The following is a 27,500-nucleotide window of genomic DNA, read 5'->3' on the forward strand; positions in this document are numbered from 1 at the left end:
CCCCGGCCACAAAACGGGGAGGGCCGCCCCGGCGCCTGGGCACCGTGCGGTGGGTACGGAGCGCTAGGTAAACCTCGGTGCTGCTGTGTCACACGAGTGGGGTCCTGAGGGGGGGGGGTTTGTCGTTGGAGCGAAGAGTGGAGGGATGTTTAAGGCTCTGGTACAGCCCAGGCTGTGGCAGTGAGCCCTCAGCCACTGACCCGTGGGGTCTCCGGAAGGACCACTGGGACCATCAGTGTGGCTGTGGAGATGTATCTTCCTGGTGGCCAGAGCAGAGCGTGGGCTGAGTGCTGTCAGATTACTAATCAGTCTGCAAGGACACTGCTTTGCCCCATCTTGCTCTGCTGGGTGCACTGTGAGTGCGGTGGCTTTGACCCTGACCTGCTGATCCTAATCTCCTTGGTGCCCGTACATTGATTTTCACTTTCTGAGGCTGCATTGTGCAGCTGGGGCCAAGAACCAGGACTTGGCTCTGGGGCAGCAGCGGTACCTGACCCTGGTGCTGGCTCTGCCCCTCTGACCAGCACTGCCTGTCCCAGCCAGGGTACCTCTCACAGGGCAGGGAATGTGTGGGGACAAAGGGAGGAGCAGCAGGGCCAACCCTTCCAGATGTAGCGCTGAGTGGGAATAGCAGCATTTGTTTTTCAGAGGAAAATGAAGAGCAGTCACAGTTTGTGTATAGGAGATGGGCATGTGTGGGAAGCAGCAGTGCGTGCTGGGCTCAGCCCTTGGCCGCCTCCTCCCTTTCTGGAAATGCTCTGTGCAGAGCCATGGGTGTGTGCCCGCAAGGGGCTCCCTGTGTGTGTAGAGCCCACCCCTGCTCTGGGCTGCTGGACTGCCTCCCACCATCAGTGTGATCAGTGCAACCAGTGTGACCAGTGTCTCTCTTGTGTTCTTCTGCTAGTAAAACTGTGGATGTCCTTTAAGTAAATACTTAATACCTCTTGCTTCTTTCTCCTGTTCTGCCTGACTGTTACCGAAGGCAAAGTCAGAGTTCCTTGGGTGAGGGATGGAGTGAGCCCTCAGCTCCAGGAATATGTGTGTTTCAGGTTTGTGCTTCCTGCACAGATATACCTGCAGTGGGTGTGAGAAGTGGGGGCAAGGTCAGCGTCCGTGGCTCTGATGAATGGGACATTGATGGGGAGTAAGGAAGGATCCTACTTCAAAGCACGTGCAGCATTGGGGCTGGGAAGGGCCTGGGCCTTTTCCCACAGTCCCAGTTGTTGGTGGCCATGGCACTGGGAGCTCTGTGAGGGGCCTGTGAGGGAGTGGACATCTCTGTCACCTCTCAGTGCGAGGTACTGAAGGCCCCAGCATTGGTGCTCGTTCATCCCCTGTGCTTCTGCCCTCAGCAGCCCGGGCCAGCCACTGCAGGGCTCCTCTGACAACTTGGCTCCCAGGGCACTGGGATCCTGCACCAGGACCCTGCAGCCAGAGCTCAGCTTTGTCCTTGTGGAACCCTCTTTGGGCTATGTTTGTTGGGGTGGTATCTTGGAAGAGCAGCAGTCCCACCTGGCCTGTGACAAGTGGGTGTCACAGCCATTTCCTACAGCTAGGTGCCGGTCAAGCAGCTTTCATTTGGAGTGTGCCTCCAAGACATCATTAATATTGGGTGATTGATACAGGGTGATGCCTTTTAGATGTGTGCTACAGAAACCATGGAGACGCATCATGCTGTCATATGCCAAGTCTGTCTGCTGGACTGGGCCTGCAGTGCAGCAATCTGATCCCACAGCGTTGTTTGTCCAGACCCAGGGGGCTGTGAGGAGGATGCAGGTCAGAGTGGTGAAGCCTTCTCAGCCTGGGAGGCTTCCATGAGGGAAGGTGGCTCCAGCACACAGGCTGCTGTGCAGCTTTGTCTGGGTCCTGCCACACAGGCAGCTCTCCTGGCTGGCAAAAGTTCTAAGCCCTCAGGTTTACTTCTTCAGAGGTAACCAACAACCCAGCCGTTAGAGGAAATATCAAAATGAAATATTTCTGATGGATTTCATAAAGGATGACTTATAGCAGAAGAAATTATTTTGGATGTAAATATATTGTATTTCATTCTTCAATCATACTGTATTTTTACTTATCTGAAAAGATTTAAGATGGCCCAGACTGTTTGGCTGGCATGCCGAAAGCATCCCGGTTTGACAGAAGCTTGAATTGATAACTTTGCTGAGGGAGGGGAGGGAAAAAAAGAGTTTTATTTAAATCAACTTTAAAGCTTTATTGTAAAGGGCGGCTATCGGGAGCCGAGCAGTGCTGCTGCCCCTCGCTGCAGCTGGGCTGCGGGAGCCGGGCGGCACTTATTTATTTCCCTCACAGAGGGGAGGAAAATACAGGTCCATGAATCAATCTAGATAATGGGGCAGGCTGAATGTAATAAATAATACAGTAACAACCCTAAACTAATGAGCTGTTGCTAAGGTACATTTCACAGGCTCATCCTCTATATAAAAAGTCACTAATAATCCCTTGGTGTAATCAGATGATAAAGCTTTGCCATAAGGCAACACCTGTGCAATTAAAGCTGCGGATTCTTTTGCACGTTTCATTAATTTCAGGATTTTGTAAAGGCACAGTGACTACACTAATAATCTAGTCTACTTGACTCCGTGTCTACTGGAAACAGGGTGTCTAATTAGGTAAAGGTAATTAATTAGAGATAAATGGAGCTAATCAGACTCGGTTAACACTAATTCTCTGAATTAAGACATTTTGGGACACCTACTATTCTGCCGGCTTTGATGTTTCCCAACAAACACAGGCTTGGAAAAGGCTCAGCAGCATTCTGTCTGCTTGGTGCCACCCACCAGCCCAGCCTGCAGCCCACAGAGGTCCCTAGCAGTGCCTTGCTGTGTCCCTGCCTCCTGCGTGCAGGCCTGGGGCCGGCACCCACAGTGGCAGTGGTGATGTTCCTTCTGCTGGCTGCAGTTCTCCCTACAGCTTTTTTCCCTGATGTGGGCACTCTATCAAATGCAATTAAATATTAAATGTTGTCTGATTCAAAACCTGGATTATTTACTGAAAGAACCAGGATTTCAAAGGTGCAGTTGTAATGCTGTGGAGGACATGGTCCTGTCCTGAGGATGGCTCTGGTGTTGTTCATCTTGAGCAGCCGATGAGCTACACTGACTTCAGGTGTCAGCTTCTTCAAAGCCAACAGGGTCAGGGGTGGGGAGACAGAAAGTGGTTGGGACAAGAAGTGGGCAAGGAACAAAACTGCTCAAATATCACTGAGTTTCCATGTACCTCTAGAATCATTAGGGTTAGAAAAGATTACTAAGGTCACCAAGTCAAACTATCAACCCATCCCCACTGTGCCCACTAACTCAAATCCCTCAGTGATACATTTACATGTTTCTTGAACGCCTCCAGGGATTGTGACTTCACCACCATCTCTGTTGTCAGCACTGTGTTAAAGGAGTCCTTTGTTACTTTTTTTCAATATAACCACTTATTTCTGGTATGAATTCATGCCCAGAACTGATGGTAGGTGTGGCAGAAAGATATTGCGGGTGGTCTGTATCAAAATAACAATATCATCACCAGCTCTGTGAGCACTCGTTTGCAGTTGGTGATGGGACTGTGCCGGGTGCATGGAGCAAACGCTTCAGAAGATGTCCCTACATAAAGCAAAGCTACAAAGGAGGATGGCTTCCCATCACCTGTGGCCAATCTGCTAACTCCAGCACAGCTGAGGGAGTGCTCATTGTCAATCACTTGAACACTGGAAGCCTGGGAAGTGCTGCTTTCTCCTGCATCTAAGGAAAGCTGGGTGTTTTTTCAGCTTACATTTCTAAAGCACCTAGGTGGGTGTTGCGCAGTGTGGTACGTAAATAACAAGAGTGAGGCAGGAACGAGTCCTCACAGGGTGAGCTATAGCCCGAGGTAAGTCTCTGCCAGCTGAGCTACACTGCCCTCACCAGAGGAGATGAAACAGAAATGTCTGACTACCTTTATTGCCAGATATTTTCTGGATTGACCTTTCAATAACTTGTTAAACTACAGAAAATATTTCTGTTTTCTGGATGTGAAAGACCTGCTGGGTCGAACCGTTCATAAACGCACCTCTGGATGTTTTTAATCACAGCTTGATGGCTCTGGGCTGTCAGGAGCAGGCAGCCATCCTAAATGAGATGGTTTCTGCCCACCCCTGCAGGGCTGTATAAAATAGTTCTCATTTCCAAAGACATAGCAAATCCTAGGTAGCTGTTCAAAGAGCTGTTTCTTATGCCAGTGTCACTTCTGCCATCCAGGTACGTGCGGTCCTGGAGCTGGAGCAGATGTGGTGCCCTGCACCCAGAAATATGAGACCCCTCTGGCCAGCAACTAATGCTAATTTTATCTGCTGGGTACTGGAGGTCTGTATGGGGTGGAATCTGCTTGGAATGTCTGATTTCATGACAACTCCTTCCTTACCTCCCTATAAAGCAATGCAAAGCACAGCCCAGCATGCAGTTTAACTGCACCACAGTAACAAAACGCTTAATGCTTTAAAGAGGGAGTTCTAAAATTTAATAGTTTATTTTATTATTTCTCTTTTGGATATAATTAACTGGGGATATGCTTCAAACTGTGCTCTCTTTGCCACCGAGATGTGTTTTTATGTTTTACTCTGGGGGAAAGAGAAGGCTGTCAGAACAAGGCCTCTCCCTCGGTGCACATTATTAGAGCCTTTCAGAGCCAAGCAGGCAATTCTGCTGTCACTGGTCTCGTTTGGATGGAGGTGTTTTCCTGGGCAGTCCCCTAGGGAAAGGTGTCAGTGGCAGACCAACAGCCAGCATGGCTCAGCATGGCTCCTGCCCTCCTTACTGCAGTGCCACCTTTGGGTCCCTTGATCTGTAATACGCTGGCTGTGCTAATTACAGGTAGATGCTTAGTTTCTTCATGTCAGAAGTTAATTTATCCTTGGAGAAAATCATAAACTTTTTTCAAGCTCTTTATCCAGTGATGAAGAGTGGTGCAGCCACTTAGTGATGCTTTGCTCTGAGTTTTCAGATGGATGGGACATTATTTTTCAGCTTCTAGTGGGTAAGGAAGCCAAAGATGATGTATACAAGGAAAGGCGCTCTCAATATTCCTTACTCTGTGAATAAAGCTTTCGGAGTGGCATGTGCAGGTGTTCACTGTGCTGTTCAGAACAGCAACTGAGAGTTTCTATAGTTACCTAGAAGCCATAGTAGAATAAATCAAATGTATTTCTTCAAACCTCATAATTCTGCATAGGCATATATCAGTGATGTGATAGTGAGATATCCAACTCCTTGTCTCTTTGTGTGTAATCAATGAATACACAGATTTTATAATTAAGAAATATATAGGAAAGTTAGGCTAAACAGGTTATCACGCTAAAGAAGAATGGATGGAAAGCTTGTCCTGGGCTCACTGAGAAGACTCCAAGAGAAGCAATCTCCAAAAGAGATCCTTCTCCAGTGGTAGTCAGCTCTTACATGGGGTCTAGGAGAGGTGCAGCCAGGCTCCACTCCTTCTGGTAGCACGGGAGAATTGTCTTCATCTATGCTCCCAGGGCTGACTCATTGCTTGCCTCAGGTGGTCAATCAGAGGTTCAGGCCGTGATTCAGCAGTTCCCATACACTTTGTTAAGGACAAATTCATCCCAAGAGTGCAGTGTGATCTCGACAAATAGTGTGATAATAGCAAAACTGGAGAGCAGGAGTTGATGATTAAATTTAAGTGTGCATTGTCCACATAAAGCAAGCCCTGTGTGCTTTTTTCATGAATGTGAACGTTCATCACTGGTGCTGAAGAAAGACAACATGTGGTTGCTAATGATTGTGGTTTTAACTGATAATATACTGTAAATTTTGTACAATACAACTGTGACCTTACAGAGAATAGAAGGGATGACAGTGCGCCCGTAATTATAGTATAGTGAAGAAATGCTATTATTATCCACTATTTTTAGGACCTGTGTGTGCAGCCTCTTAATTTACATAAGCTTTAGACATTCACACATCCTCCTCCTTTGCTTGTGGATGATAAGTTTTGTTTAAATGAAATATGAAGGCATCGTGTTGGCTGAGAGGTGAGGCAGCTGGGAGCTCCATCACTGCGAGCAACATCTTCAGTGCAAGATGAAAAAATGATGTTTGTTTGAGAAAGAATTGTTAACACAAGATTAGTTAGAAAAAAAATATATTTATATCCACCAGCATAGCATTCAAATTGTGCCTTGATCATGTGTGATTTGTGTTCAGAGCACTCCTGCGGTCGGCCTGGTGTGCTGTAGCCGTGTGCTGTCAGGTTGAGCTTACACAAGGCCTCGTGCTCTGCCCAGGGCTGTGCCTGCCCCAGCTGGGCAGCCCCGTGGAGCAGAATGGAAGCTGGCCTGGCTGCAGCCCAGCCCTTTGCCCACTATGAGCCCTGTGGCTATGAAGGAGCATTGGTCTGGAGGTGGTGTGCTGCCGGCCTGGTTCTTCCTGCAGCCATCAGAAGTCTGTTTCGCAAAGTGCAAAACAGAGAAACAAAGAGATCTAGAGATGGAAGAAAAGCTTGTTTGTACTCATTACACCGGGGGATGCTCTGAGATCAGACCATCCATCTGAAAGTATGACCTCCTGTAACACTGCCCAATAAGGTCAGGGATGGCTGCATGCCTCTGCCAAGGAACTGCCTGCGAGCACCTCGCTGCTGAGTCTGGGTTTGCCAAGCTGAAAGAAAAGAGGGAGTTTGTTCTTCAGGGCTTGACCCGTTATTTTTCTGCTTTGTTTGACCCATTTTTGCTTTCTTTCATTATACTGATGATATAAGGAGTGTTCTCAGATTTTCATGGAGGAGGCTGTACGAGGAGAGCCATTCACTTGAACAGCTGTTCAGGTCTCCCATACCCTGTGGCTTCTTGTTGCAGTGGGTACAGCAGGGACTGGTGCAGCTTCTACAGGGCAACCACTGTCTGTGCTCGAGGGAGGGGATGCTCCTGGGGTCCATTTTATGCCAGACACCTTGGGGAAAATGACAGTATAATTGATTAAAAACTTTTGTTAGTAAAGGTCTTTCCCAAATGCCTGTAATGACAACAGGTGTGAAGGGAAGAACTCCCTGGCCGCTCCGTGTGGCTACTAAAAGATCTGTGATGGCCACATGCTAACAGGCTGTAAGGCTTACTTCATCATCAGTACATGGGCAATGTGATGGATGTTTTAATGTGTGTGCTGCTGGACTCAGCAGATATTAAAGACCTGGAATGTGCCCAAAGAAGGACAACAGAGCTGATTAAGAGTCTGGAGCACAGGTATGATGGGGAGCAACTGAGGGAACCAGGATGGTTCGGTCTGGAGAAGAGGAAGTTCAGGGATTTATTTATTTATTTATTTATTTTCTTTATTGCTCTCTACAGGTACCTGAAAGGAGGTGGTGGCAAGGGGAGTGAGGGCCACTCTCCCAGGTAACAGCTATAGGACAAGAAGCAATGGTCTCACATTGCAACAGAGGAGCTTCAGTTTGGATATTAGGAAGAATTTCAAAGAGTGGTAATGCACTGGAACAGTCTGTGCAGGGAAGTTGTGAAGTCACCATCTCTGGAGGCGTTCAAGCAGCATGTAGATGTAGCACAGAGGGACGTTGTTAGTGGGCATGGTGGGGGTGGCTTGGTGGTTGAACTAGATGATCTTAGTGGTCTTTCCAACCTCAGTGATTCTATGATTCATTAATTTGAAGAGGAACAGACCCAGTGATGTCAGTGGGGCTTTGCCCTATGGAGCAGGGTGTTTGCCAGCCCTCAGCCTCCAGCAACAGTGCCCCACTGGGCTGGGATGGCTGAGCAGGAGGATGGGTGCTGATGGCAGCTTGGTTTGTGTCCCCTTACTGCAGCCTCTGGTATTTCACTGCCGAGTGACAATATCTGTGTGAGGCGTTCTTGCTTGCTTTGCTTTATTTGCTGCTGTATATGTAATCACTCCAATCTCCTTCCCTCCAAATTTCTTACAGCTGAGGAAAATGAGCTTGTCTGTCCATAAAGCATCTTGCGGCAGGTTAATGCGGTTGTATATCTGGATAACCCCGTCTACCTTTGCCAGTGCAATCAGTGTGGGTGTGAATTACAGGCAGGGGTGAGCACAACCAGAGTAAGGCTGGGATTGATGAGCAGTGTGCAGCTGTACATGGAGCAGGCAGGGATGGAACATCTGCAGGAGCCTTTTGTTCTTCTTTCTGTAATGCCATCACCGGAGCTGCTGAATTAAGCTGTATTTCCATGATGAGTGGGGATGGCAGGGGCGGCACAGGTGAGTGCCACGGGTGCTGTGCTGGGTGTTACCTGCAGAGCTGCTCTGTGCTGGTGTGAGTAGCCTTGCTGAGCCCTGAGGTCTGCAGGACAACCACTTCATTTCTCCAGCTAAGGCATGCCAGGAGTGGATGAGACCTGGGATCACCTGGAAATCCTGGGATTTCTCTCCAGGCCACCACTTTGGTGGTGGTATTTCTTTTAATCCAATTCAGTTTTAAATACTGCCATGAAGAATTATAGCTGACTGCATTGAATTACACTTGGAATCTCCTGGCTGCTTGATGAAGAAATGATATGAGCGCAGCGTGGGCCTGATTTTACGTCTGTATTAACAATGTTACAGGCACAGGGCCTCAGCCTGATACATTCCTAATGAGATTTTGAAGTTCACACTATAAAATGTTCTGTCAATTAAGTCAGAAATTCAGAGCAACATATTTACTTCAGCTAACAGTATGTCCTTTCAGTGCAGGGATCTCGATGATTACAGCAGTGTTTTCTAGTTCCAGCCTCATCAAAGTCCAATAAAATATTCTCATTGTAATATGTGCTTGTTGGAAACGTGCGAGTTTTCTGACTGCAAAGAACAGCTCTGCAAAAACATATTCAGTGAGGAGGAAGCAGGGTAGCAGATAGCTCTAATACAAAGGCCTGTCTTTCTGTAGTGCCCTGTAGCTGAAATGAAACCAGGCAGGAGCCCTGTTTTACTAGCAGCACGTTTCCTTGATGCACGCCTGTGCTTCCTGATGCTGCTGACTCCCAGGAAGAAGGCCCTCCAGTGTGCTGAGAAAGGGCTGATTGCAGTTGTCACCAATTAATAGGAGACGGGCATGCAGGTGAAAGCAAATCCTGCTTTGCTTTACTGGGTTGCAGAAGTGCAAAGCCAGCCACAGCTCCTACATCAGCTACACCCATGGAAGCTGCTCCTGCATTACTTGAGTAGTGTTGCTTGCTGCTTCTGTGATTCTGTGAAGTCCCAGATCCTTAAAGTCTTTAGGAAGGAATGAGCAGAGGGGACTCAGCCTTTTAGCACACGGAACCTCCCCTCTCTCACGATCTGTGTGGCTGGTGAGTGGCTCAGCTGTGGAAAGAGCTGGCTCTGCTCCAGATCCCTTCCCTCTCAGCCTAGTCTGGGACTTGTCCTGAGCGTGCCGACAGTGCTGGCAGTTTTCTCATGTTCGGGATCAGTGCCTGAAGTAAGAAGAAATGTAAAAGTACTGGCTATGAACTTCGAATCAGTTTAAAAGAATTGGTTTTGGTGGGGTTTTCATACGTTTGGGGCTCTGTGAAAAAGGATAGTTATTTGGTAATAAAGTCTTTGTGTTAAAATCACAGGAAACTGCACTTTCTGGTTAGGTGCGATCCAGATGTAGTTATGGCACTGCTTTTAAGAAATTTTAATAGTATTGCCCACAAATACATTTTTACATAATTAGTCTGGTGATCTGAAGTACTTGGCTGTTAGTGAGCACTTGTGGTGGAGCTCTTGTCACAAATAAGCCTGGCTTTCTCTGTGGGCTGTTGCACCTGCCTGAGGTATTCATTCAGCTCTGCTCTTTCCACACCACTGCCACGGTATGAGTGTAAGCTCCAAGAAAGTCTGTAGGTAAGCATAGAGAGTGTGGGCTAGATGAGTAGAAGTGGAGTGGATGGAGAACTGGCTGACTGGCAGAGCTCAGAAGGTTGTGATCAGCAGCACAGTCTGCTTGGAGGGCTGTAGCTAGTAGTGTTCCCCCCAGCTCTCAGCAAGTTTATGGTGCTATAAAGATGGAAGGAGTGGCTGACGCACCGGAAGACATTGCTACCATTCACTGATACCTGGACAGGCTGCAGAACTGTGCAGACAGGAAGCTGATGGGGTTCAACAATGGCAAGCATGGGATTCTACACCTGGAGAGGAATAACTGCATGCATCAGTACAGGTTAGGGACTGACCTGCCGAAGAGAAGCTCTGAAGAAAGAGACCTAGGTATCCTGGTTGGCCATGAGCCACTTGTGGCCGAGAGGTCAGTGGTTTCCCTGGAATGCATTAGGAAGTGTGTTGCCAGAATGTTGAGGCAGGTGATCCTCCCCCTGTACTCTGTCCTGGTGAGGTCACATCTGGAGTGCTGTGTCCAGTTTTGGGCTCCTAAGTTCAAGAAAGACAGAGAACTGCTGGAGAGAGTCCAGTGGAGGGCCACAAAGATGATGAGGGTTCTGGAGCATCTCCCATGTGGGAAAGGCTGAGACCCGAGGCTGTTCAGCCTGGAGAAGTATAAGGGGGGGATCTTATTAATGCTTATAAATATCTAATGGGTGTCTAGTGGATGGAGTGAGCTCTCTTCTGTGGTGCCCAGTGATAGGATAAGGGACAACAGGTACTGGAAAATAGGAAGGTCAATATGAACGTGAAGAAAAACTTCTTTAGTTCAGGGATGACAGAGCACTGGAATAGGCTGTCTGGGGAGGTTGTGGATTCTCCTACTCTGGAGATATTCAAAACCCACCTGGATGTTTTTCTGTTCAGTGTCCTATAGGCAGTCTGCTTTAGCAGGTGGTTGAACTGGAGGATCTCCAGAGGTTCCTTTCAAGCCCTAAAATTCTGTGAGTTTGTTGTCCTGAGCTCTGCCCCTCCCAGGCACCGTGTCCCAGGAATGCCTCAAGAATGGGTCTGCAGAAGAGGGTTTGTTTAGTGATGTAAACTAAATAAATGTAAGCTCCTTTATACCCATTGCCTTTACAAAAACTGATTTGTCTTAAGTCATCTGGAATGGACACCATTTTCTTCAAGCAGTGTGTCTTGTTTGTTAGACATGTTGTGTCTCAATGACACATTGCTAATGAGAGAGTAATCTTTTGGCCTCTGTGCTGTTCTCCAATGTGTGTGCCTGGCTTTGCCCTTCACACAGCTGGGTCCTAGGTCTGGCACACTGTGCTGTTCCTGTGATTGTCTGGGGAAAAGGGAGGTGTTGTGCTACGCTATATTTACCTGAGCCCAGGAACCTGCCAGGTTGATGGTAGAACTGATTGCTTGTGAAACACTTTGACTCAGATTTTTTCAGGCAGTGTGATTCTTGTAGGATCCTTGCATCTGGGTCTCTTTGTCCAGGCACAATGCTGGCCAGCAGGTCAAAAACCAGGCTCCCGGAGCAGGGGAACTGCTGTGCCCTTGCTGACACTTGCTCATGGGCCCTGTGTCCAGGCCATGCTCTATCCTGATGTGCCCCTGCAGGAGGGGTGGTAATACTGCTGGTAGGGTCCCCGAATCTTCCATGTGCCAGGAGGAGCATTCTTCTTGGATGTGACGTGCATCCCTCAATGCCACAGCCCTTACAGTTCCTGCTATCAGAGTGCACTGTGACACTCTGGATGCAAATGCTCTTTCTTTTCAGTAGAACTCTGCAAGTGGCACTGACAGCAAGAAGCAAAGTGCTGTATCTGCACAGGTAATAAATATTACTGGTTTGAAATTTCTGCATGCACTGGGCATAGGTTGGGTTTCACTGTATCCCAGGGTATGATGATAGCAAAGAAGTTCCTTCCCCTTAGCATGAAGTAAACAACAAACATGAAGCACTGGTGTGGCTGTCACTGCACCGTCAGCAGCCCTATCCTGGAGCACTGTGAATCGGCATTGCTTTCATTTCACAAACAGAAGTAATGGCAAAGCCACTTCTCTTCTATCAAAAGCTTCTAAAGAGAGTGTTTCATCTAAAGTTTTGTGTAGGCACATGGTACAAATATTTCATCGCATACATCACAATGTCAGTGCTGCTGCTTGCTTTGCTACTGCACAGGAGCTACCAGTATAGCCACCACTGTCTGTCAGATAGGTTTTCATCCTGTTTCCCTTCATGTTTTTTATTCTAATATTGCTTTTCTTCTACTTATTCATACTGCAATTGAAGAGCATTTCTTGGTTTAACAAGAGCTGAATGACGCACAAGTATAGATAGATAACATTACCCTTTGAAGTCCTATGTACAAAGGATGAAGGCTCCCGATAGTCGATGCTCTACTGGAGGTTATCTGCAGTTGGTGAGCCACCAAGGTACAACACAAAGTCTTCCTCTTAGGACCTGCAACATTTGCCTAATAGCAAGTGACTGGAAAGTTGCAGGTTCCTCTGCCAGCACTGAGTGATGCTGGATGGCTGACACATGTGGCAACTGCTTGCGGTCCCTGCTCTGCCTTGTTTGTGGGAAGGTGCTGGACAAAACCAACTTTCCAGCACCAGTGACAGGACTCAGGACAGAGGAGTGAGGCCACAGAGGGTTGCATGTGCAGGAATGTCTGTAGGTGCCAGTGGGGAGAAAGGGGGTGAGGGGAGCACTGCTGCTGGCACCATGGCGGCAGGCCTGGAACAACACCATCTCAATTACATCCAGGCAGCGTCGTGCTCCCTTTGCAGCCCGTGGAGCTGCCAGGCAGGCTGCCAAGGCAGGCAGCAGTTTGGCAGGTTTTTAAACACTGACTGCGAGAGCGTGTGCCGGGCCATTTGTACCATATGGCACCCAAGAGCTAATCCAGGAGAGGGTGCAGGGCGGTGCGGAAGGCCAGCACCGAAATGCCATTTAGAAGGGAAACATCAGCCCAAGAGGCTGAGGGTGGGCTGGTGTCTGCACCACCAAGTCCAATTCCCTCCTACGGTCCTTTCACTGAGAGTTTAGAAACACTGTTCTGGAAAGCATAAACCTATACTGTAAGCACATAAATAGAGATTTCAATGCAGATTTTGTATGTATGTATTGCTCAAAAGGCAGAGCTCTGTGGGAAAAAGAATTTCTGCCTCTGGACTGGGAGGGGATGCTGGTGCCTGGTGCAAGCCACTGTCCTGCCCTGGCCCGTGTGTGGGTGTCAGTTAATCTCAGGGGGCACTGGCAGGATGGGAACCCTGAACTTCCACTGCTCTTGACCAGCCTGGCCCTGGGAAGTCAAGCAGACCTGGTCCATGCCACCTTCCCTTTGAAAGGATGTTTTATCCCACACAGCTCAGTTGTAAGGGCTTTCATTTACAGCATCGTTATATTAAACAAATGACATCTTCCAATCGTTTGCTCTCTGCTCCTGGGCTCTAATGGATAGCGCTTGTCACAGTTATTGATTTTTCCTCTCTTACAGAAATCTGTTACTTTGGGAATATTGAGTTGTGCTATTATCCAGACAGGTGCCAGCCCTCTGGGTGACAGACAACTGGTTGTTATTGTAAACACTTAATAGCTGGCAAAAAAAGGTACACGAGTGTCATTTATCCACTAAAATACTAGAAATAAAATATAGATTTGGTAGCTCTTTCATGACTAAGCTCAGAGAGAAGATGGGATTTGTCACACTAGAAAAGGCTGACCTCTTCCATGTGTCTGCAGCATGGCATGTGCAGTGCCATGGGCACAGTGGTGACACTGGGGTGCTGCCAGGTGGCACTGTAGGGGCTGGGCTTGTGCACGCAGTGCTGGGGCCTCCTCCCACCCCAACCACAGCTCACCTGGCTTAGCAGCTTCTGCAACAGCTCATGGTTCAAAAGAAGCTAAATCAGCGGTGCTTATTTTATTGGGAGAAGCTGGTTAGTATGCATGTCATTTCTGTGCCCGTACAGTACTTGAACAGCCTGGGCCTTTCTCCATTACACCAGCGGATAGCAGGCTTACACAAGCAAATGCAATCAGCTTCTACATCAGGAGGAAGAGAAATCTGTGGCTGTTGGGGAAAACACTTTCAGGTATTTAGAGCTGTGAACTGATCTGAGGAAGCTGTTGGTTATAATCCCGCAGCTGCCCAGGACTTGCTGTCTGACAACACAGTGCCTCGGTGCAGCGATCCCACGCAGCGCTGCAGGGCGGTGCCTGTGCTTGCAGGAGGGCTTGGGAGAAGCAATGCCCTGGGCATGGAGGTGTCATGGAAGTGGGACATACAGCAGCTTCAGCCCATTGAGCAAGTGTCTCCCTCCTGCCCCAGGCTCTGCCTGCTGGACAAGAATGCACAGTAGGTCTTGTGCATTCTTAAGAGCAAATGAGTTTTGCTCTTAAAAACTCTTCAAATGCTTATTCCTGTATCTCCCCCTCATCTCCCGCACTTGCAGTGCACCCCACTTCCTCCGTAGACTCAGTCCCTATCTAAGCAGAGTGGGTGGTTTCAGCTCTCACTAAAACAGCCTTGGAGCTGTTCCAGATTTCCCAGCATAATGGGGCAATACAGGTACTTGCAATCACAAAACGTTTGGTTTGGTTAACAAGCACCGCTTTGCAAGCTCTTTCATATGTTGAAGTTGTCAGGTTATCTTCTTCCTAGCTGGGATGTCTGTCAGAAGTAGCAGCTGGTTTGTCTGGCACTGTTTACTGCTACAAACCCTGCTGCTAATTGTTCGTCCTTTTCTGTTTGTCTTTTCTTAATGCCTCTTCTGCTGTCTCTCTAGGCAGACTTCCCAATCAGAAAGGGAGCAGTCTGGTTATTTCCCTTTTGACTGGATCTTTCACAGTTTCTCACTTTCCTTCTGCAGGTTTATGAAGGGCATCTTCTAGGGAAAGCCTGCTTGCTGTGTTCCCATCATGGGCTCCGTGCCTAGTCTTGTCCAGGTGCTGTCCCCACAGCCCAGATAACAGCCCTAGGGGCTCTTCAGCAGTCACACCCTACTTGATGCAGCTGAGGCCAGGTCCCACCTTGTCCTTAGGTAAAACATGATTTTGTAGAGTGCTTTGGCCTGTCTGTCCTGTGAGTCATAGCTGGACACGCTGAGGGACGTCTTCCTTGGGAGAGCTTGTCTGGTGAGGTGGAAGGGAAATGTGTTCGTTGTCATCTGTTATTTGCAGAATCATTTAGGTTGGAAGACATCACTAGGGTCACCCAGCCCAACTATCAACCTGTCACCACCATGCCCACTAGACCATGTCACCCAGTGCCACATCTACCCTTTTCTTGGAAAGCTGCCCAGTGTCCAGAAAATGGGTATCTGAAACTGCAGAACAATGTAAATACATATTTAAAAAAAAAAAAAAAAGGAAAGAATTTAAAAAGATAGATGGTAAGCCATTCTGGAGATTTAAATCATAAAACTTTAATCGAATTAATAAGTTCAAATCTGTTCCTAGATATAGGCTATTTCACTGAGCTTTAATGTATTTCCCCTTAAGAAGATACTCTGTAATTTATGACTGCTTGTGTAGAGGATACAATAGTTTGCATAAAAAATGGAACTGGAGGCTCTTTGGCTGTGCGGTGGTGCTGGAGCCTCATTTACCATCTCCTTTAAAATCTACATCTCTCTCTGACTCCAGAACCTTTCCTACAGAATTGCAAGCCCAGGCTATGAGCTGGGATTTATACAGTTGTTTCTGGAATTGGTTCTGAAAGCACGTTACAATAAAAACTCAATTGCAGGACTGCAGCTACTTGTTCTGAAGGAAATGAAGGCGCCCTCCATTTCAAGAAAGGTGGCTAACCCGAAGGTAGGAGCCACAGCCTGGAATATTTCATAGATTCACATTGCTGTTTGTTGATTCCATATTAAACAGAATAACCGAGCGTGCTGAAGGTAAAGCCCTCGTTTAATTAACCCTCTTGGTGTAGTACCATGTGATTAAATGTGACTGAGCTGCTCCTTGGGGCTTCTGCTACTGAAAATACTAACAATAATCATTTGTTTTGTTTTTATATTTAAACACATTATTGCATAGCTTGGTGCAGGGATAATTACCAATTTTATCTCCTGTGTTTTTCTAATGTTCATTAATAACAATAAAGGGTTGTAGGTTAAAAACTCATTTAATTGCCTTTATGTTAATGACATTATGAATAGCCTTAGCTACAAGATTCTAATTCTGTCCAGTATCCTGTTTCTCAGTAGAGCCCCAGGAGAGCTGCTCATTTTATCAGCATTACTGATTCAGAGTTTTTCCTTGCAGGTGGGTTTTTGTACATAATCAGAATTAATGCACAACACATTTTGCAAGGAACGGAGTAGAAGCACTCTGAATAAGTAATTAACTGGAGTGCCCAAGGAAAAATGCCTGAGCAAATTTCTTAGCATATTCATAAAACATTAAGAACAGTCACAAACACAGTGGAAACAATTTACTGGTAATATGCTTTCATGCCATTTTCTAAGTCTTTTATTTTTTTCCCCCTTTTCTCTTTTCCTTTTAATGAATGGAGAAGAAGAAAAAGAAAAGGAGTTTTCAGTTCTCTCATTAAGGAGCACCTGCCCTTGGAACAGCTTACGTTCCGTGCCACGTTGGACAAGGACTTATTGGAAGATAAATGGAAGTCAATATGAAGCTTTCTCAAAGTAAACAGAAAAGAGGTTTTTCTCCTCCCTGTACAAATGCCCCCTCTCCACATTGCCTCCTGGGCCCTGAAAGGCACCGATGGAAAGGTTATCTCAGCCACTCCTGCACCTAGTGATAATTAAAAATAATAGCTCAACTTAAAGATGCTGATGGAGAGCAGAGTGTCTGTAACATGCCAAAGAGGGCCTTGCATGGATTTTTCTGTTGTTTCGATGAGCACAGCGCTTGGGTCTGATGTGCACCTACAGGGTGCACTGAGTACGTGTGTTGCCTACTGCTCAGCCACGGGATCCATGTTCCCACCCTTGAGCCATTTGATTCTCTCATCTCCGACCCAGCAGTGGGAGAGTGAGGAAGGCAATGCTGGAGCATCTAGACCAGGGGCTGAGGGCCGTCTGTGTGAGCCAAAGTCCGGACTGGCGTCCTGTGGTGGAGCTTGGCTGAAGGAGGCATTGCCCTTTGGTCACAGGGAGGCAGGAAGGACCAGGATGGCTTTTTCTTTCTGAGGTGACAGCTCTGACGGTTGTGTTGGGCTGCTGGGTGAGCCCACGCTGCTCATTCCTGCTGAAGCCTGGGTATGCCAGGCTGTCCGGAGGCTGTCGCTGCCCTTCAGTGTGAGCCGTGAGCTGGGGCAAAGGGCTTGCCCCACCAGGCCTGCCCTGCTGCCCACTGAGTGCCCCGCCGGCAACGGCTTGTTGGGTGATCTTTCTGACAGGCAGAAAAAGCACAGTTGTTTGCTTATTTTCCTTTAAAAATAGATTTCTAAATATGTGAGCGACAGTTGTGCGTGTCTGGAGCCCAGTGCCCGGGGCAGGCAGAAGCACCAGTGACCACAGACATGGCGCGGGCTCATCGGGGCGCTGGCGGTGGCAGTGCTGGGAATGCTGATGTGATAAAGCCATGTAGAAATCCATCGGTTTTCCCTTTCCATCATGGGTGGGTGGATGGAACTGTCATGCCCACAGAACGTGCAGGACCCCAATAGGCTGTGGCACCAGAGGGTGAGGTAGCTAAAATTGGAGGGGTGTGGAGGGACTGGTGTGTGATAACAGTGACAAGCTGGAGGCATTCTGGTTTACACTGACACTTTTTCAATTTATTTCTCAAACTGTACTTCAGATTTCAAAATGAAGGATCATTTTTGGATGGCTAAAATGATCGACTTTCAGTAGAAACATGTATGAATGAGCATCCTCTCCCCATAGGAAGCGACCAGGCAAAGCTGACGCCCCTTTCTTAGGAGGGTTCCCATGAAAAGGTGTTTCACCCAAGCATCACATGCAGTATTTTAGCTCTCTGCAGCCTCCCTCATCCTGAGCTGTGTGTGGCTATGTTCTGTGCCTGTGTTCTGTGTGGGACAGAGCTTACGTCATTATTTGGGAAGAAACATGTACTCTACTACACAGTGGGAGAACTAACAACCAAATGACAACCTGATTTCCATTCACTATGCAGTTCCAGCATATGAAAGGAAAATATTTTGAGAAAGTAAGTATTTATTTCCTTATTCTTAAATAGCACTTTTTTCTGACCCGATACCTGCAGCCTGCAATCATTTTGCCAGAGCAACTTCTATCCATGTTTTGATGGTAAAATATGTAATGTGACCTCCCACAGTACATTAATTTGCCTTTTGTGTGCTCCTAGCTATCTATGCCACCCCTAGGCTTTTGGTTCTGTGTTACACCGATTACTATTACAACAACTTACCCATCAGCAAAAAAATCCTACAGATGAGCCCGAGCTACTTCTAAATATGTGCATTTGAATCTTAGAGCTAGCTCTGTAAAAGGTAGGGATTTAAAAATAACAAAACAAAGCCCGTGGAAATTACCCAATCCATGAAAAATATGCAGCCTCAGCGACGCGGCATCACGGCAGCTACAGCAGCTCTGTGCAGAAGTGATGGCAAGCCCCGGCTTGGGGCTCTCTGACTGAAGGCTCTATGCCTCAGAGGCATCTGCACACGGTGTCCCCCTGCCAAGGTCAATGGGAGCCTCGTGGGGTGCTGGTGGGATCAAGCTCAGGGCTCCCATCACATGTAGCACCCCGGGGTAGTGTGGCTGATTCTATGCAGCTGCACTTTTTTAATTCTTGCTTTTCTGCAAATTACTTACTCTCTTTCATTATTGAATATAAGAACACTGGGGAATTTCTTACACAATATTTCTGTCTTTGGGGGTGTAGGGTGGAAATAGGCAGTTGCATTTAAGTAATGATTTCTGCTTACACACAAATCCGATGTTGTGAATTCACTGCCCTTCCGAAGCTAGGCGCATTCCCTGGCATTTTGTGGTGGTAAATATGCAGACCTACCGCTTACCCGGTAACAAGCGAGTGTTTTTGCAGTAGATTGGAAAGAATAAAAACAAACTAATGTATATTTTTCAACTTCCTGGTGCTTTAACCTTTCTTAAGAAAAGACTCGTGGGACATAATTGAAGGAAAGTGTTTTTCCTTAGCAGATGGATTGCTTTGCTCGGATAATATTTTAGTTATGCCAATAAAACGAAGGGTACACAGAAAACCATGAAACTGCCAGCAGTTGTTAGTGCACGACTATTACTGAGGCAGAAATGAGGCCAAAGCGGTGATAAATGTGCATATCTCCCTCTCCATCAGCTGAGGAATGACCCGGGTACACTTTCCATCTGAGCACCGAGCGGGCCGACATTTTTCACAGCAGCGCTTAATAGTGGACATTAACTTAGCCCTCTCCAAAAGGGCTGACCCAGAGGCTACCCTCTGCGGTTCTCCAAACTGTAATCGCTTCTTCAGTCTGTAATTTTATCAAATAGCATGCACCTTTTCCAGCCACTTATTGGCCAATTAAGTCAAGTTCTCACTGAGGGGGTCCAGCTGGTTTCAAGTTATCTTAGATGAATTGATTGAAGACATTCTGCAATCTATGAACCCGGTTTAATGATCTAGGTGATAATACTTGTAATTCTTCTCAGTCAAGGGAATTTGCTGCAGCTGTTGTCTGCAAATCCGTGTTCTGATACAGTGAAGTACCAGAAGAGCGTTAATCCGCCCTCAGAGTTTTATAGCGACGGCTGCATTGTGAGATGGGAAATTTAACATTCACACGGCATTGCTGGGTGAAGACAATTTTTTGTTGATGTGTTTTTTTATTTCATTCCGTTGCAAGTGTTAAAGAGGTTACATTGAAGAATATATTATTGATAATACTTAAAAACTGGCAGCCGTAGAGCAGTACTAAACAGCCTGCTAAAATATTGCATAAAGTGTTTGATGGAAAATGATTTTGCCTCAGCAAAGCGCAACTTTCTTAAAATTCACAGGTGGAATGGAACTCTGGAAATAAAGCCACTGCACTGGATCATATCACTGATACGGTTCTGGTTTGGTTATCTATATGGTATTTTGGTTATTCCAGACTTACACTGGAATAAATGAGACGATAATCTTGATGCTGAGAATAGAAAATAACTCTGAAATTAACTGGAGAGGAGCATGCTCCTGCCTGACACAGCTGATCTGCGCTCAGCCAAGCCTCCGTGTTGTGTTGGCCATGCTTCAGCGGGCGCGCTCCCTTCTGTCAGTTCTCACAACAAGCAGCGTGCAGGAGACGTCTCCATGAGAGGGGCTCAGATGAGAGCGGGGCTGACTGAGGGAGCCTGGTATGGCCATGGAGAACATCTTGTTTCCCACGTTTAGCCACGGGCAATGTCAAGTAATGTATGTTACATGAATGCTTTTCTCCAGTCTCGTAGGCCGTGCTTTTGAGGTTGACTGTGCAAGGCTTTGCTTCACAATAACAGAGCTACATGCAAATACTCAAGTCTTCGTTTTCTTCGCCCATCCCAAACCATCCCCCTTGCTGGGGACAGGGAGAGGCTGGACTGAATGGAACCACTGCTGCAGTGCTGCATCCTGGGGCCAAGCTGTGCATGGACATGGTGCCGTGCTTTCACCGTGATGGGCTCAACAGAAGGGTTAATTCACACAGCTGACTTTTATCCTGCGTTCATAAGGGAAGAGAGGGTTGAGCCCGAAATGACAGCCAGCTTCCAAACACATTGTGGGTTTTGGTAAGAGGCAGCACAGTCATAACATTTGAATATTAGCACTTTTTAGCTCTGCCACACTAACAACTGCTAATTAGGCAGCTTGGGCACAGGAGCACTGCTTTGAACCCTGTGCAGTAATTCACACCTAATTGTGGCTCCAGCTCTGATGCGGGAACACTTTAAACCCAGTTCCTACATACAGTGACTATCAATCAGCAGCAGAGGGGAATCCCAACACCAGATCCTTGTGCCTCACCCGCCTGTGCTCTCCCTGCACTCATTTCTGCTCCCAGCAGCACCCACATGTGGGTAGGACACCAGGCATACAGCTGTGCAGGGATACATCTCAGCTGGGCACAGCCACATCTACTGCCCCACATGCTCCCTCCCCATGGCCTGCCTCTAGGGGCTGTGGCGAATTTGGAGATGGGCTCTTCCTGTGCCAATAGATTCTCATTTGGCCATCAGCGATACCAAAGCTGAAATGTTTGATAGGTTATCACTGAACATTGTTTACTCAAATTCTCATTACAATCTCCATCTTGCGCACATTGTCTTATACAGCCACCAGATACACCTTTGCATTTTTAAATTGTCACTGTTATCCTCATCCCTCTACCTCATTCCACACACCTCTTGTTAAAACTAATACAGCAAGGTTCTCTGCTCCTCAAGCAGCCCTTTCAGTTGATCAACACTCAGATAATCTCCTGCAGCTGGGTTGTTCAAGGTGTGGCAGATAAATGGGGCGGAGGGAGGGGGGGCTTTCCTCAGTGACTTGGACGTCTGTTGTTCTCCAGGCAGAGGTGAGGGGTATGGGAGTTCAGACTAGGAATAGTTTACTGTTTTGTTTATTACCTTGTTGTTCCTTGTTGTTCCATCTACAGAATGAAGGCGACCTCTCTGTGTATGAATAGAGTGTCCACCAAGGACAGGCTGAAGCACTGCTGTGCTCCTGCTGCAGATCTCCTCTTCCTTACCCACCTCTCAGCCAGGCTCACAGCTGAGTGCTCGGCTGCTTCCTGCCCTGGTGGAGCATTTTCCTGGGCTGTATTTCCTCCTGAGGTGGGGAGTTGTTCCTCGTGCTCCTGGGGAGTGGGGCAGCCCTGAGGATGTGACTGGGGCTGCTCTCTGATTAGCAGAGCAAGGGAGATGTGTTCAACAGCTAAAAATAGTGCCAATTCTTTTTTAAATAATACCAATCTTTCTTTCTTTTGGAAGAAAGCAACCAGGGCCTAATGTAAGCAGATATAAAATAAGGGCGAGTCTGGCTATTTCCCTGGGGAAAGCTTGAGATGCTTACCTCATCATTTCTTGGAGTGCTCTAACATCAGCTCTGTCTGTCCCTGGTGATGTACTGTCCTCACTGCTGCATGGGGAATAGACCTGAGTTTCATATGCAGCACTAGCTGGGAGAGAAGAAGGTTTTTATACCATTTTCTAATTGTTTTTGTATTTAATTACAGAGATGGGTGCTTAACTCAAGGTGTCTGCAAACAGCCACAGAACAAAGCAGGGCTGTGTGTTTCTGCAGGGCTCGGGCTCTAGGTGTGCACAGTGGCCTGGGGATTGGGGCACCTCTTGATGTTCTGTGCTGCAGCTCATTAAGAAAAAGTAAAGTTAGCAGTGAAAGCCCACAATCAAATAAACAATAAAAGGGCAAAACTGTGTTTCCCCCTCTGTAATTTGATCTGTAAGAAATGTAAATCGCTCATCCAGAAGAGAGCGATTTTCAATTAGTGCTGTTTTCTTAAACATGCAAATCCCCAGCCTTGTTTAGCTGCACAGTTTTGCCCTAACTCTGCAGAGAATTCCCAAGCAACCTTTAATAGACGGCCATGCCTTCAGGCTTGTCCACTTATGTTTTCTCTCCTGCCTGGGCACGAGATAGATTATGCATATTATTATTCATAAGTGCCACCTATTGAAGGCACCACCACAGGCACGTTGCAAATGGTGGGCTTGCCCCAGCTGTCCCCGCTCATGCGAAACATTCCTGCTCTCCGACAGACGCCCCCCGAACCTCACCCTCAAAATCGCTGGTATTTTTCTTGGCACGGGGAAGGGCTTGCAGGATATCTGGTAGCTTTTACGGGCAGCTGAATCAAGAGGGTTTCCCCGTGCCCTCCCGCAGAGGTTCCTGCTGGCTGCTGCTTTGTCTCAGCAGCGCTGGGGAGCGGCGCGGTGCTGGTCGGCGAGGGCAGCCGTCCTCTGGCTGGTACGGGGCATGGTGAGCAGCTAGCAGAAACACAGGGAAGCAAACGGGAGGCTTTCAAACGATGTAGTTATGAGCTTGGAAGTAGGAATAGTATTTAAATAAATGTTTTGAATGCTCGTGGCTAGAATTAAGCATAACCCTACATTTCTACAAAAGGTCAATTGTGATTCTAATTACTCCTATGCAAAATAGCTCATGTTTGAACTGTGCAGTTATAATTAATACATATGCCTTATTGCCAACCGCGAGCGTTTTTGATCATTAGAATCTGGACAACCTTATTATGTTCGGACAGTCGGAATGAAGATGTGAGTGCACCTCTTTGGGGTGACTCTCTCTTGCTTTGTTTCACAACAATGTAACTGTGCTGGCTCTAGCTGTGCCATTCCAATGTAACAGCACTAAGGTGCAGTGTGGGTCTGGGCTGGGCATGGTTCTGAGAGATGCTCGGTAGCTGTACGATGCTCTATGCCCCTGTGCAGTGTTCTTTCACATAGCTGCAGCTCACAGCGTGGGTAGAAGCCTCCATCCATCTCCCTCTCCTCAGCATGCGACGGCTGATCATTGCTGCGCATCCGTCTTTGGCAGCAGGAAGAGGGATAGCGCTTTGCTCACTGGAAGATGGATGTGGCAGAGGCTCGGCTGCCATCCGTGGGTGCGTGTACTGCATTGTGTGGTGCATGCAGATGGACTGTCCTGCATTGGTGATGCACCCAAACATGCACGTGGCTGTATGTGTAAGGGCTGGTCCGAAAGTAATGCCTCCCAATTCATTATGTAGGGCCATGATATCAGAGGTGGATATTGGTGGTGTGGCAGTTGAGAATGAACGTTCCCAATAATATCCCATTACGTTTGTTGCCTTGACAGATGGCAGCAGAGGGGCAGGCTGACAGAATGGCATCTGACATGGAAGTGCACATGAAGGAAAGGTATGTCATTGATTTTTGTTCTTGCAGGAAAAAATGGCACACAATAATATCCATCGTCATTTGCTGAACATTTATGGGGACCAAACATGGCTGTGAGCACACTGAGGTGGTGGGTGGTGCGTTTCAGCAGTGGTGACAGTGGGCACCTCTGCTGGTGCAAATTCTTATGAACATGGCATGCAGGCTCTTGTCCATTGTTGGTAAAAATTGCATGACTAACGGTGGTGACTGTGTTGGAAAATCTGCGTTTTGAAGCTGAGACTTTGCTCTGTCAAACAGTGTTATTTTGCTCTATGTACCTGTTGTCATTTCCATGGCAATAAATAGGAGGCATTGTTTTTGGAGCAACCTATGTATCTAGGAAAACGCATACTTGCTACAAATGGAAACTTGCTACACTGGAAATTTGGAAAGGAGCTGAGAACAGAAGCACTTGTGACCCAGGCAGCAGCACCATCCTCTGTATGGAGAGGGAGGACAGCACATGTCATGTGTAGGCAGTGTGTGGGCACTGTGGGCTCCCACACCAGGAGTGTGTGCCTCCATGGCAGTGTGTGTGTGTGTGTGTGTGCAGATGTGTGCACGGCTAGATATGTGGGTGTTACTCCATATCTGAAGAGGGTCCCTGAAATAACACAGTGTGAAGCCAGCACGTGTTTGGGTGAGGCACTAGGGCGACTGAACAGCTCTATTAGCAGGGCGCTATGGCTCCAATCTCACTTAGCATTGGAGTTGTTCACATTAAAACATGCCCTTGGCCTGACAAGGCATTATTAACTTGCGTTTAATAAAAATAAAATATTACATTTAAAAAAATTGAAAGCTGACAAATTTGATTTAAATGAATGCTGAACTCCAGGCAAATGTGTTGCCTGAACTCTGCCTGCTGCACTGCAGCTGACAGGAAGCATTACAGTAACGCTGAGTGGTCAATATGTGATTAAATATCACATGTCAAGCTTAGCAAGAATGTTCCTTCCAAAGAAAATTATATTGTTAAAAATAAGTGACAAATTCTAAGCAGCCCCTTCAAATTCACAAAGACATGTGAAAGAATGGAACTGTGCTCGTAATAGACCCAGATCTCTGCAGGAGACAGAGTATGTACCATCTTCTGTACGGAGCCACATAGAGCACCTACAGGTAATCAGGTAAAAATGATTGCACATATTTTAAGCAATAAATTTCCTTTGCATTTGCCATAGAACATAAAGAGAAGAGACACGCTACATTTTCACACCATGTTTTCATCTGAAAGCTTTTGCTGTCATGCTGTTCTGTCTAAAGGGATTATTTATTTATATCAAGACTCGGGTGTATAGATGCGCACATACACACATGGGTGTGCATGCACTGAAGCAATCACAAGTAGCATACGGGGTGGGTAACTTACATCTAAGTTCATTTTTGAACTAAATAACAGTGATAATTGTAATAGCAGCAATAAATGTCTCCTGTCGTTAAGTGTTGGCAAGCTCCAATTCTGCATGGCTACGGTCTGTTATGGCCTCCAGCTGGGAGAGTGCACTCCAACACCACCAGCCCTTCTCCCATGCCTGCTGCAAGTGGGGCATGAAGCTCTTTGCCTGTCCCCAGCTCCAGCAGCATCAGCCTGGGGTTACCCGGGTGCCCAGGCAGTGTCCAGTGGTCTCTTTAGATGAGGCACAGCAGGCAAAATATTGGGATGCTCAGCCCCAAACAAATTACTCTGTATGCTTAGGTCAAGGGGTCACCAAGGCCAGGTGAGGTCTGAGACCTATTTATCACTGCTGGAGTGCAAATTAAGTTTTAAATGTAGTCAGAAATGAAGAACTGCTACCAGATGGTGCCAGGATAATTCATCTTGCTGCATTGAGACAGTGTCTTCCAGCACCACCATGGTGCCCACTATCCCACACAAGGCACTGTCAGTGTATCTCCCTGAGACACGTGATGTGTCTGGGGCCGTGTGCAGTGCTGGGATGTCTGTGCCATGTGCACAGCCCTGCCAGCAACACAGTGCCCTGCAGAGCAGAGCTACCTGCTGTGGTTTGAGGCCTCCTTAGCTTGTACTGGGCTGAAAACCTGTTCCTTTCCCCTTCTGGCGTGGGGAGGGGGGCTGGTTGGGCTGCAGGAGAGGTGCTGGGGAATTAGATCTTTCCTCCTGATGTGCTGCTGCTAAGACTGAATATTAGGAAAAAATTGCTTCTTGGGATGATTTCTAATGCACTGGCATAGGCTGCCCAGGGAGGTGGCAGTTACCATATTGAAGGTGTTCAAGAACCACGTATGTGTGGCACTGAGGGGTGTGGTTAGTGGGCATGGGTTGGTGGTTGGACTAGATGATCTTGGAGGTCTTTTCCAACCTTAAAGATTCTGAGTTCTACAAAGAACGTGGAGCTCTCTTCCCCCTTTCCATTTCAGGGCTGTAAGACGTGTGCCACTCTGCCCAGAGCCGTTGTCCCTTGGGTGAAGGCTGGGCCATGCTTTAGTTTAGTGTACTGGGGAACACAAAATGACATCCATTGATGTAATGCTTTCCTTCCCCTGTCACCCATCTGCTCCCCTCTCTGAACTCTCAGACCCAGAGCAATGTCTGAGCCCTGTGGCCACCGCCCAGATGGGTGGTGTACCTGGGCATGGTGCCTGGGCCATGGGCACCCTGCAGCCCAGCATCTGCTGCTGTTGCTGGCCTGGCCAGTCTGCATAACTAGAAGGGTTCCTTATAAGTGCAAAGGCTATGGGAAGTCAGTGCTCTGTTCAGTGGTCGTGGTAAAACTGGGTGAATGGGGGGCAGTGCTCAGAACCCCGCGGTGCTTGCTGCAGGAGGTGGTTAGAACGGAAGATGATGAGCTGTGCTGCACAGCTGCAGCGAGAGCGCTGCTGTTTGGAGGCAGGATGAGAGGTGGGGATGGGTAAATTGCAGCGGGCAGATCATGCCTGGCAGGCCAGCCTGCTCCTGCGTGTGCACCAAGAAAGGCATTTCACTGATGTATGAGAGCACAGTGCAGGTTTCCTACCTGAGATGGGGCTAACATCATAGGTTTAACATCTTTATGGCCCCCCTCTGTGTGGGCAGTACATTCCCATTTTCCAAACCCATTCTCTGTGGAGGAGGGTGAGCACAGTGCTGCTGGGCACATGTCCCCCTTCACCAGGAAAGGGTGAGGATGTTGTCCCAGGGAAAATGACTGCTGCAGAGATGGTGATGGGCGTTCACCCGGGATGCAGATGAAGCAGTTTCCAGCAATTGGAAGGACATGGTAAAGTGGGACACACCAGCAACAAGCAAATTATCAAGCCTGTAAGCGTAAAGATTGCAAATGTCTACTGGTTCCTTAACTTATTATTTTTGGCAGGGTTGCATATGTTCTCTGTGCTCATTCCATGAATCCAGCTGATTATTATTCCAATCACCAGAGGAAGAGAGAGTCACATTAATTTGTAGTAATTAATAGCACTGATGCATTTGACAGCGCATGTTAACAAGCCTCTTTGATTGTTTGGATCTCTAACTGCGGCCCTTCTTGTTTGCATCTCCTCCGAGGAATTCATAATATCAAAGCTTAACGGTATCTGATACTTGTCAAAATGCAATTTATAAAAGTTTAATTCTTTTATTGATTTAGTTTGGTTTTGATGCCTGCAGAGTCAGCTCCCTTGACAGAACTTAGCGGATTCAAATGCTTGTCACCAGCTCGGCCTCCTTTTTGCAGGGAACAATTGCCATAGGCCAAGCCAACAGGCATGGTTTAATTGCCATTAATTAAAAGCATAAATCTCTTTTTTCTTCAGTTGCTCTGCTCTTAAAGGGGGCCGCATCTCTCTCTCTTTTCCTGTGTT

The 27,500-nt window shown here is 47.4% G+C and overlaps 1 protein-coding gene across 1 annotated transcript in view; it reads left to right on the top strand.

Annotated features, from left to right (window-relative positions):
* The window catches only part of ZNF644 (zinc finger protein 644), a 91,003-nt gene extending 67,368 nt beyond the window's left edge, over positions 1–23,635 (top strand). Inside the window, exon 11 of the transcript XR_016469241.1 lies at positions 23,617–23,635. The gene's annotated coding sequence lies outside the window, so the exon portion shown is untranslated. The remainder of the gene's footprint in view (positions 1–23,616) is intronic.
* The last annotated feature ends 3,865 nt before the right edge of the window (positions 23,636–27,500 follow it).

The sequence above is a fragment of the Phasianus colchicus genome, chromosome 9 (genome assembly GCF_987193195.1).
Source record: "Phasianus colchicus chromosome 9, bPhaCol1.hap1.1, whole genome shotgun sequence".
In the NCBI taxonomy this organism is placed as follows: domain Eukaryota; kingdom Metazoa; phylum Chordata; class Aves; order Galliformes; family Phasianidae; genus Phasianus; species Phasianus colchicus.